Below are 14,710 nucleotides of genomic sequence, written 5' to 3'. Positions count from 1 at the left end.
GAGTAAAAATCCCCATGACATTTGTGTCTTAAGACACTTATCATCTCCCTAATAGAGGTTGTCTCCCTTATATCCCCCTTGGTTGCCCCTTCAAGGAGATGTACCTCTACCATACAAGGTTGGCTCCTCCCATCCAGTCTTAACAACAACCAGTTGTTTTCGCAGCCTCTTATCCCTTTTGCCTATAGGTCTTATGGTTACGAGACTGCACCCTAAGTGGGGTTTTCTTCGGGCCGAGTGCAATATAAGCCAAGACTTGTCAAGAATGGCAAGGTACGCTCCAGACGCCCCTGGAACTCTTGACTCAACCGTGTACCTCGACGCCTTGATCAGATTCTGCACTCCTTAGGAGAGTCCTTATTACCTCGGTCGCCCAACCTAAGTCATATGCTTAAGTTGAGAATCCAAGGTGCCTCTCCTGGATGGGCTTTATTGACCCCAAATCTCCATGACTCAGGTTCTAGGAGCGGTGTAACCTTTTCCCTGAGTCATGCATCAGGTACCCCCTTATATGACGTACTTTAGGTCTTACATTTGCCTCTTGCGAAATTTTATTCGCGAACTAGGGTGTACGCCATAAAGGTTCGCCCCTTTCTCTTATGTCATTGTTCTCTGATTATTCTTCGCGAATTTCATTATTTATGCAACATTCTCGCAAATCACTATATTATTTTTGCATTTCTCAATTTTATCTTTGCCATTCAGTAAAATATAAATTTGAAATTTTTCGCAACAAATCAATCATTCATACACATTATAAGTTTCTTACCTTCGCTATTCTCTGCCTCTGCATATTTGTTATTTTCTGCCACTGTCTATTTGTAGTGAAGGATTTACCACTTCTTATTTTGCGCAAGAATTAATTTCGCAGCATTTCTTCATCTTTTAATTCTACTACATCCACCATCAATCTCTCACCTCTTTGTTATTCTTTAATTTTGCGTCTCCAATTTTCCTTCTTGGTAGCTCTTTCTTCGCAAGATTCTACATCAACATCATAACATTTATTTCCTTCAACCCAATCTCCCTTTATGATTCCCACACTATTGGGGTGAGGGAATTTGATGCATTGGTGGAAATTCGACGCCACACCTAAAATCCCATGTAGCCAAGGTCGACCAATTAATGCATTGTAGGGCGATTCTACATCAACGACGCAGAATAAAATCTCAGAAGATAATCCCTTCAATGGAATTCTCATGGTAACTTCCCCTTTAGGCTTTTTGGCAATACCATTAAAACCATATATCTTGTAAGTTGAGGGTATCAACTCTTCATCTCTTCCTCACATAGTTTTATAAGTGTGATGGAATAAGATGTTTACAGAACTTCCAGTGTCAATTAGAACTCTATTAATTGCCCATGAATCTTCAGCTTCATCATCTTCATCTTCTTTCGGCTTTGGATTAATTTCTAGTCTTACTACTAATGGGTTGTCATGTATTTCTCCTCCTTCGGGGACTTCTTCTGCGGTGAAAAAAATTGTCTGCTTTTGCCAGTCCTCTAGTGGCGAGATTTTCGCAATGTTCATAACTTCTCTCCCATCATTATCTCTCGCAAACACTCTACTCAAAACATTGTCATGAAAATCTTTGATTGCCTTGTATGTATGCACAATAGAGTGACAAAAAAGATTCTTTGCTTTTGCACCAACTTCTATTAAGAATGTGTCTCCTCCTTTTACAGTGTTTACTCTGCGATGCTCTGGTGGTGGCGGTGGCAATGGCTGAGGCTGCGGTTGTCCTGTCAGAAAATGGTTTAACTTTCTTTGATCTATCATTCTCAAAATGATTCTCTTTATGTTTCTGCAATCACTTGTAGAATGTCCATGAAAATGATGATAAGAACAGAACTCATGACTTCTGTGGCTTGGAGGTGGTTCAGTTCCCATGTTCCATGGTGTTGGTATATTTTCCATCAAAATTATAGCTTCCCATATTTTCTCCACACTTGCATTCAGAGGTGGCATCTTGATTTCTTCCCATACCACCTTATGATTTCCCTGTCCTCTATTGTAGTTTTGCCTCTGACCCCCATAAGTTTCTTGCGGCTGATCGAGTCTTTGAATCTTGTTATTTCCACCACGATTATAGAAATTTCTTTCTCTTTAAAACTCCTCTTGATCACGGCTTCCCGTAGATACTAGCTTCTGTTGATTGTTAACTATCACTTTTTCTTGTTGTACTTGCGAAGTACTTGCCACTGTGCTTATCAATTTGGGTAATAAGATTGCATTCACTGCTTGTGAACTGGTGTTCGCAACTGGATATGATTCCATCTCATTTTGTCTTTCTTCTAGAGCAATATACTCCTCCTGAAGTTCTCGCAATTCGGTCATTGTGATTGTATTTTTAACTCTGAAAATTTGAACATACAGCAAATTGGTTGCGAACATAGCATTGATGAATGATAAAATGAGGTATCTCTCATCCACACGGCCAGCCATCTCACTACACATAGTCTTCCACCTTTTAGTTAGATGTTTCAATCTTTCTCCAACCCTTTGGTTTAATCCAAATACATCTCCAACACCAGGCCGCGAAGAATTATTACTTATATAAGCCCCTAAGAATGTAGTCTGCAAATGGTTGAAAGATGTTATAGTATTCTTTGGTAAACCTTCAAACCATTTCAACGCCTCCCCTGTTAAACTGGATGCAAAATATTTGCACAATACGGCATCATGGTTTTCCCATTGCAACATGCATCTCACATAGGCTTTGATGTGCTGAATTGCACAAGTTGTTCCATCAAAAATGCTAGTTAACGCAAGCAAGTTTCACTTTGGGGGTATTCCTCCTAATTGTACTTCTCTTGTGAATGGAGTTTTTGCAGCTTCTTCTATAGCTTCATCTAACTGCCTTCTGCCTCCTTCTCCTTTGTTATTTAACATTCCTCTCATTTCTTCCAATTCTCTTAAGATTTTTTCATTCACACCTGGATTTTGATCCATTGGTTTCTTTAGTTTCGCTTCCCTTCTCCTGCGTTTGTGTCTTTCTTGTCTCTCAATATCCTGCATATCTTCTTCATCATTCTCATTTTGTCTTCTCCTGCGACTTTCTCCTTCACCTCTTTCTTGAACTCGCATATAATTATGTCCTTCATTTTCTTCTCTGCGATTCTGTTCATTCCTCATTAATTCTATTCGCTGCCTCTCAGCCCTCCTTTGCACTCTATCATATTCTTCATTGATATTATCATTATTACGATTCTGTTCGCGCCTGCTTTCTCGATTATCATGATTGTTTTGGCGTATTGCCTCTCGAATCTCTTGTTCTTCCACCTCTGCTCTTAGTTTTTCCCGTTCGCAAGCTAGACATGCTTGTTCAGCATAATGTCTCTCGATTTTTTCTTCAATTGTTTGTTGATTTCTTTGAAGTTCTCTCCCATAATATTCTTCTTTCTTCCTCTCGATTTTCTTCGCCATCTTGATTATTTCGCTCCTGACGCTGTCCATTCCCCTGATTTCTATTATTTTGCCCGTCACCAAAAATTTCACCCTGTAGAACATAACAATCCTCAATCCTTTCTCTATCTTCGCGACACTCTTCATTTTGATTTTGTATTTCTTCCCGAACATTATTTCCAGCGTTCATTACAGGTGAATTTCGTTTTATTCCTCTTCTAGTTGATCTTGAATCTGACCTTGTTGTGCTTTTTGATCTTTTACTTTGTAATCTCATGTTTTCCATTCTCAACTCGTGATTTTGCCTTGTTAAATTTGCACGTTCTTCTGCCTCTATTCTTCTTTCTTCATGTATTTTTTGTCTCAATGTTTCCAATGCTTCAATTTCTTCATCACCATGAATCATTCCCCCAACCATTTCTTGGTCTCTCTCTACTCGTCTATCATTTCTTACTTGTTGCTCTTCTTCTGCTCCTTCTGTTGAATCTGACCTCCAAGTGTGTATACTCACTCTATCATAATCCATAGTTCTATTTTGTACTGGTGTTTGTTGTATTGGTTGTTGAATTTGATTTTCTTCATTATTTCTGGTTCTATTATTCCTTGTTCTTATTCTAGTAGATTCTCCCATTTCACTTCTCTCCCTTCCAGCAAGCCTCTTACTTCTTCTAACGTTTGTTGGTTGTTCTGATGTATTTCTCCTTCTATCCATTTCTTCAATATTAATGAATTCTTCACCAATTATTCCAAATTCTCACAAATCACAATATTAATCTTCAACTTTTTATTCAACCGGTCCCTGTTTCTAGCGCCATTATGTAGTTGCAGGAAATCCTACACTACACCCCTCACAATATTTCATAAATAATCAACTCATTTTTAAGGCTAACAATCACAATTTTATTGATTAATTCTCTTAAAATCTTTACAAGAAATAAAAGAAATCAAGAACAACTACCACTCTAGACTTTCTCTCTCCTATTCTCTTATTTCTCCTCTCGAAAAAGATCCCTCCTTTCCCTTATGACTGGATGACTATTTATAGGAAATTACATGATGGATGACAGCTAATCTGACCTTTATTTTCGGATCTGACTTGCGGTATTCTCGCAATCTTACAAATGTCAGTCTCGCAGACTTCCTAATTTTCACAGGATCATTACATTTTTCTCATGATTAAGCTGACATCATCTGTTATGTCGTTTCTGCGGTTACTCTGCGACATCATTGTGATGTGTCGCTAATAATTTCGCAAGTGTAATAGTGTTGCGATATTCTGATCCTACACACACGCTCAAGTTGCTGACGCCAGAAGTCCATGTAACCCGGAGTCACGAAATTAGCACGATCAGAGCATGGGAATAAATACTCGGTTCCCTCCACATGAGTGCAGTCCAGATTAGCCTTCAAATACTCAATTGATAGTTTGTTCATTCAGTGACCCGGAATACACTGATCAACACCCATCTGTCGAGCCGCTCTATCAATATTGTATTCTTCTACCCGGAATTCTCCATTCATTACTGATATCAAGAAACCAGGAGTACAACTCAAGACAAAAGATCTCTCTCCTTCACTCAGACCAGCACCAGTACTCAACGTGATATTCTCGTCGGCAATTTTGAAAGTGATCAACTGTGAGAAAAGAGAAGGAACCGACACCCATGGGCGAAAGTTGAACTCTGACTCAATATCCAAAACGTTAGTAATGCATATCTTATATTGTGGTTGCTTTCTATACCAGCGCATGATCCTGGTGTTATTTTTCTCAAGGAAAGCATGACGAGTATCGACTTTAGGTCCTTGCAAGATGTTACGGGGAATAGGTGCATAACTGTCAAGATGCTCCCACATCAAGGCTTGGAGGAACATGGTATTGGCATATGTCTCAACTTTCATGAAGCCGTTGGAGATACTTGAGTCTATAACTAAAGAGTCTAAGTTGGAAAATAGTGAACCCAAGAATAGACTACCAATGAGAAGTTTCTCACCTTTAGCCATCTTTTATTGAAGAAATTATAAGATTCAGCGAATCTGCAGCGCTGTATTGACGTTACAGAGTTCACTGTTACAGAAGCTGTGGGTAACTAAATATATGCGTGGCTAATGGACTGTTACAAAACAGTTTGAATATAAGACGATAATCTGCGACTGTTCTGTGCCGTCTAATGTTCTTCAGCTAGGGTTCTTGAGAACGACACTTCTCATGTTTCGTCTGCAACCCTTCTTCTTCCCCTTCTCTGCTGCTACTGCAGAATCAATCTGCAGCAATTTCTATTGTTCTCAACCTCTCCCCAAACTTTCCACCCTCTTATCTGACCCGGAACACTTAATTTATACTCCACAGGGCTGAGAAATCACGCACAATAACTCTATATAATCTCTTTTCCTTCCCTGCTGCTGCATGGGAATAATTTCATTTTATTTGATCTCTACACGTCTTCTACAACTCAGCGTACTTCAAACACGATGGTTTCACGTCATAAATTGAGTCAAGCCTTCACCAGACACACGCAAGCCTCAGAATTGCCTCATAATTGCTTCAAAATTGCTCGGGAAGAAAAAAACAACAGCCCGAGATATTCTCACTTATGTTCACCCTTCCACGTGCTTTCCTCATTTTTTATCGATTCCAATGAGTGTGCCATCCCTGTTTGACCGAAACAGGTCATATCCAACCAATCCCGCCGATCAAGTCTCATTGATTCTCATTCGTAACCAAAAAAGGAAATGCAGCAGATTCAAAAACATTTTCCCGCCAACTCTAATATTCAAACGAAGAAGAGAGGTCAGCCCTTATCCAATCAGCTGGGGTGCGAATATCCTGTGGGTGATGTGGACAAATGGGCTACACATAGCCGTGGGTGACACATAGCAAAAACGGGGGTCCGTATAGCAAATGTCCTCTGAGGGTGCTCTGAGCAACTTTTCGAGCCGAATTTTCCAACAATATTTATTTCCAAAAAATACCTACAAACAAACAAAACACCATAATAAGGACGAAAATAAATACTAACAATACGAAACATTGAGGACAAATTAGACATATAAATGCGTCTATCAAATACCCCCAAACTTATTATTTGCTAGTCCTCGAGCAAATTTATTCTAGAAAAAAAAATCAAACTTACTAGGTGTCCCTAGTGACCGAGTTATAAACTCGGGTTGGTTTAACAGAGGTGTACCCACAAAACCATGACTTCTAATTGGTCACAAGTATCCAAAGAGCTATGAGGACATACATATTCTCAACCTATCTCCAAGTAACTAGAATGCCAGAGAAATTAAAGGTGCTAGCTCTAAAGCTGAATAAAGCAAAGGGGAGACACATCTGCAACACTGCTAGATAAAGAGATATCCGCTACACATCTAGATAAACATTGTAAGATGCGTCCGCTGATTTACAGCTGGATAAGATTAGGAGAGAGATAAAGATGAGAGGGACATCTGCTACATAGCTGGACTAATTACGTGTGATGAGTTGAACCAGTGCTAGAAAGATCTTGTGCCGGATGGAAAGCGGACTAACAAAGCAACCAAAATGCATCTCTATTCGACTCTCTCATAGTGCTCAGTAGAAACAACGTCTTCTTCGGCTTCAATTGTTGATGATAAACTCTTGAACCTCGTGGAACCTTGACAATAAACTTTTCTCCTTAATTTCTTGCTTGAAACTTCTTTATAGATTTCTACTTCCCTATGGCCTTATTGAACAAAACTTAACGATGATTTTTTTTTTCATTTTTCATTTTTTTTTTCAATTTTTTTTTTCAATTTTTTTTTTTAAATTTTTTTTTTTTGTAGACAAAAATTTAAATGGCCATGATAGAAGGACTTTAGAACTTGGATCTTCGCAACTTGTGATGTCTTGGTATCATGAACTTCAACAACTTATATCATTTGCTCTTATAACTTTTTGTAACTAAGTCTTCAACTTTGATTTTTTTTTGAATTATTCTTTTCTATTGTTGCTTCTAAACCTTAAACGTCTTCAACTTTCTTCATAAATTTTGATGTCGCTCTGCTTGTTAATAGTGATAAGTTTCTACTGAGAGAGAGTCGTAATCCAGTAACTAAGACTACATTGTGAGGTTGCTTTGTCTTTCTGGCATTTCCTGACCTACTTGCCTTTCCATCATGGATGGTTAGGTCCATCACGGTTACCCTCTAAAAGGAACAAGTTCTCTCTTGAATTTCAAGGATCTCAATGTCTTTTTCTCTAGTGTCTCAATAGATTGTTATCTCTAGCATTACAATTTCTATCTTTTGGTGAGAAACAGTATGTAAACTTAGCTAACCAGATACCATGTGACGCTAGAAGTTTCAAAAATGCGACTAAAATACCCCCAAACTTAAATCTAACATTGTCCTCAATGTTCTAAAGATAAAATTAAAAGCATGAACAAGGAGAAACTGTTACCACTTGAAGCAAAAGAGATAAGGAAACATATTACCGTGTCGCAAGAATATTGGGTTACCTCCCAAGAAGTGCTAAGTTTAAAGTCTTCAGCCAAACATTGGAAGAATTAGTCACCTCATATAATCATATAGAAGTAGCCGGAATAACTGTGGGTCATCTGGATCAAAAAGTATTACCCACAAGAAGAGGAAACTGCAACAGACCAAAAAGATACCGAACATACCCTTGTTTAAGACAACTACATCTAGTTGTGGCTCAGGTTCAGGTTCTATAACTGGGTCTAGATAACAGGTTTTCATCGGTTGGATTTCCTCAAAGCTAAGATCCGATTCAGGTATTAGAGTCTGGAAAAACTCAACTAAGAACTTAGAAGCACATAACAACAACCTGAATAACTGGGGATCCTCTAAGTCAATTAGATTTGACTCACACAGCTGACCACAATGAAAAAGGTGGTCTTCCTTAAGAAAATGTGTCGACCCTAATATCCTAAAGTGATTAGGTTTAGTCTCAAAACTTAATAACCGACACATCTTAAAATCAAAAGTCCCACAATTGGAAGAAAAGTTTTTGGTGGAGAAACAAAGTCAATCTTGGTATCATAGCCTGGGTTAACCACATCAACCAGAGGATGGGTTTCTAACAACTGAGCTTCTTTCTGGACATCATTAGGTTCGGGAAAACGTGTATGAAGATAATCTTGTAAGATGGTTGAGGCACAAATGTCAAGTCCTACAGGAGGGTACTTAAGAGTTAAAACACACGGAGAATGATAATCACCCCCAAACTTAGAGTTTTCTATTTCTCTAGAAAGACTAGTCACAACTTCCCTAATTTCTAGGTCATCGGATTCCTGGAAATGGTCAATAGATTCTTCTAAGTTGGGTTCATCCTCACTCATTTCTACGAGTTTATCATCTTCTAAGACTAGTGTTTCTAAATCGCTAGATTCTAAAACAGTATTCTCAGGGTAAACTCTTTCCTCTAAACCATCATCACAATCATATAAAGGATTATCAGAGAAAGTTTCATATAAAGGCTCATCAACTAAGGTTTTAATCATAGTTACCTCCTCCGATTCACTAATAGGCACATCAAATAATGGATTATTCAACATACTGCTGGCTAAAGGATCATGAACTACATCGTCTAAAACGGTGGTATCTCTAGTCAAATCCTCATCCTTTTGAATAGGTGAATAATTATTAAAATTATTTGGATTTGTATTAGAAACAACACTATCATTATAAAGCTCAATCGGAGTAACAAATTCCTGATCACTATGCCTACATATTTCATGTTCTTCATCAATACTATCCTCATCATAATCATCACTATAATAACATGAAAATGATCGAACCTTATCAAAACAAGTAGTGTTACCAATTCTAACCTCGTCATCTTGATTATGTGAATAAAAACTATCCTTATTTTCGAGGGTGGTATTGGGAAAACTACACTAGAAATTAAGACTATCCTGAGCAAGTTTTTCCACAATCCTATTTGTATTCTCAGTAAATTGCTTGAGGGTCTCTTCTAGAGATATCTTAGTTGACCGCTCTACGGAATCTTCTGGGAGAAGAATATTATAAGTATCTTTCATAAATAACTTCCGTGCTGACTCATTGAAACTCTTGAGAGACTCTTCTAGAGAAATAGAAGGATTGTTTTGCTCGTATGACCTGTGGGTATGTGGATAGTAATTGGGCTCAAAATGGTATGGACCATAACCTTCAAAAGTTTCGCGTTCCCAATCACTATTCACACTATGGTCATAAAAAGGATAATGTCTAAGCTGCTCAGTCGGATACTCATTGTATTGGCTATTATAATACCAGTTCGACATCCTAACTGCAAGGGGATTCTAAACAAACACAAAGAAGGCTGACTCGACCGCAACAAGCCTATTTTATCTAGCAAACAAAAAGCATGATGGATCCACTTAGATTGTTTCTAGACCAGCTTCTAATCCTTCGAAAGGGAATTCGTTACAATTTGAGCAAACCCCTCTGGAATCAATCCGAGTCAAAGTAAGTTGAATAGAGGCGAGGGAAGCTGCGTGGAGCTTTGATACCCAAGGCCTCACCGCATTACAAGGCGGCGCAGTCACGCATTCAACTCACAGAAACCATCATGAACTTCGAAGTATGCTTAAAAGAGTAACCAATATTTTTCGAATGACTTTCCTATTAAGCTCGTTACCCTATCGGTCTCGTTCTAGTCAAAATTTTAGGCTTAGGTTCGCGTAGGTTACATGTTCCTAAGGCGGGCAAGAAGGAAACGGTGATGAAATCCGAGTCCTTATCTTGATTTGGTCAGGCCTTGCCCTTTACTAGAAAATTAAATCTGATTTCAGGTCCTCAACATATAGGCATACAAAATCATCTAGTAAACCCGCTGACAGGGGATTCGCGGGTGTTTAGAATTCTTACCTCCCGTTCCAGACGGGGGATGAACCGTTGAAGTGGACTCGGGCCACCGACTCCAATGTCAGTGTACAGGGGCCGAGACGATATTGTAATCGTCGTCCTTCTCTGCAAACAGTTTATTTAAAAGTACCCTTCCGTAGGGTTTTAAAAAAAATAAATAAATAAAAATGTCCAATGTCCAAAAATAAAAATGTCCAAAAATAAAACTTTACAAAAATAAAACTTTACAAAAATAAATAACTTAATTACAGTTTCTAAAAAAAAAAAAAAAAAAAAATTATTTACAAAATCTTCTTCTTCACTCCTTTTGGATTTCTCTTTTCTTTCCTTTTTGGGCTTCGCCTTTCTTTTCAGCACTTCTCTTTTTCTTTAGCTTAGCTTCAAATCTGAAAGCAAACAAAAGTACCAAAACGCGTAAAAAAGAACAAATAAAATAAAACCTAAAAACAAATCTATAAACAGATCCGCGTCGGCGGCGCCAAAAATTGATGGTTATTTTCAATGATGTTGTAGTAAGATGATTCGTTCACTCAGATTTGTTGAGAATTTGTTTTAAGACTTAATAAAGAAAATAAGGAAAAATATATATACACAATTTGTCACAAGATGAAGAGACGCTGAGACGCGGGATTCCACTACTTTTCACATTGTTATGGTTCAGTCATTAACTCTAGACAAAATAGCTCAAACAAAAGAAGTTGTGACTCTAGTTCTTTGCCAAAAATAAATTTCATAAAATATTATTTGTAAGTTAAAAGCATGACGCATCTAAAGTATTTAGAACTAAGCATGCGGCATCTAACCAAATAAGAAATAATTAATAGAAATCATAAAGCAATTAAATCTATGCAAAAAGTCAATAAAAGAATTAATTCATTTACCACAATCATGAAAAGTTGCTTCCTCCGTTTTCCCAGTGTTGGGGTTTAGCTCCTCATATCAAAAACACGTTCAAAATAATAAATCATGGCTCAAAAGGTGCTTTTATTGAAGAAATTATAAGATTCAGCGAATCTGCAGCGCTGTATTGACGTTACAGAGTTCACTGTTACAGAAGCTGTGGGTAACTGAAGATATGCGTGGCTAATGGACTGTTACAAAACAGTTTGAATATAAGACGCTAATCTGCGATTGTTCTGTGCCGTCTAATGTTCTTCAACTAGGGTTCTTGAGAACGACACTTCTCATGTGTCGTCTGCAACCCTTCTTCTTCCCCTTCTCTGCTGCTACTGCAGAATCACTCTGCAGCAATTTCTATTGTTCTCAACCTCTCCCCAAACTCTCCACCCTCTTATCTGACCCAGAACACTTAATTTATACTCCACAGGGCTGACAAATCACGTACAATAACTCTATATAATCTCCTTTCCTTCCCTGCTGCTGCATGGGAATAATTTCCTTTTATTTGATCTCCACACGTCTTCTACAGCTCAACGTACTTCAAACACGATGGTTTCACGTCATAAATTGAGTCGAGCCTTCACCAAACACACGCAAGCCTCAGAATTGCCTCAGAATTGCTTCAAAATTGCTCGGGAAGAAAAAAACAACAGCCCGAGATCTTCTCACTTCTGTTCACCCTTCCACGTGCTTTCCTCCTCATTTTTTATCGATTCCAATGAGTGTACCATCCCTGTTTGACCGAAACAGGTCATATCCAACCAATCACGCCGATCAAGTCTCATTGATTCTCATTCGTAACCAAAACAGGACATTGGATTTATTTTTTTTAATTCATATGATTGATCAAATTTTATGATGATATTATGATGAACATTGCATATTTAATTCTATCATGATGAAATTGTGTTTTTTTTTGGTAATGTTGAAGTTGTTTATACTTTTCTTTTGTTATGTTTCCAAGATTAACAAAATTTAGTAATTTTAGGAAATTATTTTCTAAAATGTGATTGGTCAAATAATATTTTGTGGGGGTTAAAAGATTTTCTTGAAATTCTATTGGCTGAAATTTAGATTGGTGAGGTCAGAATCAACCAGAAGCTCCGATTAACCACGTCGCTTGAAAAAACTCTGCTTTTATATAGAGAATTTTCTAAAAAGTGTACTTTTCACATTCATGCAACCAAATCACTTGATGCACTTCTATCCCCCGCATCATCCCTTCCTGGATTTGTAAAAGAAAGTATAATATGTTACGCTTATATTATTCTTAGCTTATCTATATAGCCACATACGGGAAACTCTTATAGAATTTCAGATCATTCCTTTCTTGGTTGAATGAGCTCCATTCCGATAAAAAAATGAGTTGTTCCATCATCTAAGTTATGCACACTTTCCCCTTGAGAATATCATATTTCGTTTACGTCAACCATTTTTTTCCCTTCCGTGACACGTCCTTATCGTCAACTCTTCTTGCATACTTTGAAACTGCAATATTTGTTTGATTTTTCGATGAAATTTGACTTCATATGTAGAATATTCCTATTTTACGTTGTTGATATATGGTACAGGTATTCTAGTATCTTTTTGCAAATAAGTCAACTGATGCATTGATAGGCAGTGATCACACCGGTGACCTTTTCTTACGTTGTGCAGGGGTACCTAGCGGAGCAAGCGCCAAGCGATAAACCTGAAGTATGTCTTGTAGGTTGGTTATGTTAAGGTAAAGTTAAAAGTTCAACTTTTTTTTCCTTTCTTAGAGTTGAGGTTTAGATTAGCAATTTGGTCGGCCACGACATGGTTTCTACCATCTAATGTAAAAGAGACTCGGCATGTCCTGGTCCGAGTCCTTAGTATGTCTGAAGCTAACCTTCCGGGTACTGTGAAACCTGTAAGCATTGGTTGTATAATTCCAAGATGTTGAAGTGACAGTTGTTGTCGCATTTCATGATTCTGAACCTTCACTTTAACTTTCCCGCCACACAAATTATCTTCTTCTTATAACTTCTTGCATGTCGCTCGATTTGCACATATACGGCATGTTTCCAAACTTGCTTCGTGAATTGGGTTGTAAAGCTTGAGCAATATATTATTTAAGGAACCAAATTCTGTTACTTGTTTAAACCAAGTGACTACGGTTTGCATCTGCCTGTACTTTGAAAAAAAAAAAAAGACGTTGTGAAACACTTAACTGATAGAGACTCCCATACTCCCTATAGCTGATATTGTTTACATAATAATACCAAGAAATGATGATCTTACTTGAATCAAAAAAAAGAAGAAGAGAAGATGATGTTACTAGCAATATTTCCAATCTGGCATGCAAACTCGTGCTGTCAAGTTACTTTGATGAGTAATCTTCACAAAATTAATCATATAGAAAACCGTAAATTATTTAATTTTGCTCTTAACTAACCGGGAGAAACTTTATGCTCGACACAGAAAGAAAGGGAATGGTTTAAGAAGGAAGAATGGCATCCATATATAAACATCACTAAATCAATTTTGTTAACTCTTTGTAATTCATTCCTTTAAATCAACTTGCAGATATTGTGTTGCATAACCTCTAGAGGATTGGAACCAATTTGATTGATTGCTTAAACTGGACGGTTAAAAAGAGATTAATACGCCGAGAGTTCTAATATGGTCAAATACATGATTCGAATTTAGCCCTGCAATCCATTTTTTAAAAAAAAAAAGTACGAATACAAAGTTGATTAACAAAATCTTTGGTAAAGCCATTTATGTACTCAGGCACAAATAATATATGCAACTTGCTATAGATTCAAAAAACTGATTGTTCTCGCTGATTTATATAGCGATCTGCGGGATTCCCTTATGCAACTTGCTATAGATTCACAAAACCGATTGTTCTTGCTGATTTATACAGTGATCTGCGGGATTCGCAGCTTTCAATAAGCTAGACGTGTCTGATTAGGAAATTTAGTCACTAAGCAGGAATCGGTCGTCAGGGTCAGTGGCAAGTCGGGTAGACACCAAGGTTACGGCCCATGGCATAATATCTGCCATCCAGATTTTGGGACGATCTCAACCACTCTTTAGCCCACATACATACACACCACCTTTCCTTAGATTATTGATGATGATAATTAGGGCTGCACAAGAACTGGTTGCGATGACCTGGACCGGATTGGAACCGGAAATTCCGGACCGGAACCGGTGTAGCCGGTACAGGTAACGGTACTGGAAGTTGAGAACCGGGATAGATCGGTACAGGGCGGTTCTTGGGGGGGCGGACTGGAACCAGACCATAAGTACCGGTTGATATAAGCCGATGGATTTTTTAATTAGTACTTAATCTTGATCGTCCATCCTAGGTATTTGAGAAATATTATCTATCGAGATATCTTTTCTTCTTCATTTTTCTTCTTTTTCAAAGCTACACCGAAGAGGAGAGGAGATGGAGGCATGAAGATTGAAGATGAGAAATTATTATTTTTTGAATGAAATCAGAGATAGTGTTTGTTCTCCGTTGAAGATGGAGGTTAAATGAAAATGATTATGCTGATGAAGAAAAATAATCTATGGATCTGA

Source organism: Papaver somniferum, chromosome 10 (genome assembly GCF_003573695.1).
Source record: "Papaver somniferum cultivar HN1 chromosome 10, ASM357369v1, whole genome shotgun sequence".
Classification (NCBI taxonomy): Eukaryota; Viridiplantae; Streptophyta; class Magnoliopsida; order Ranunculales; family Papaveraceae; genus Papaver; species Papaver somniferum.
Note: the sequence above shows the minus strand (reverse complement) of the source record.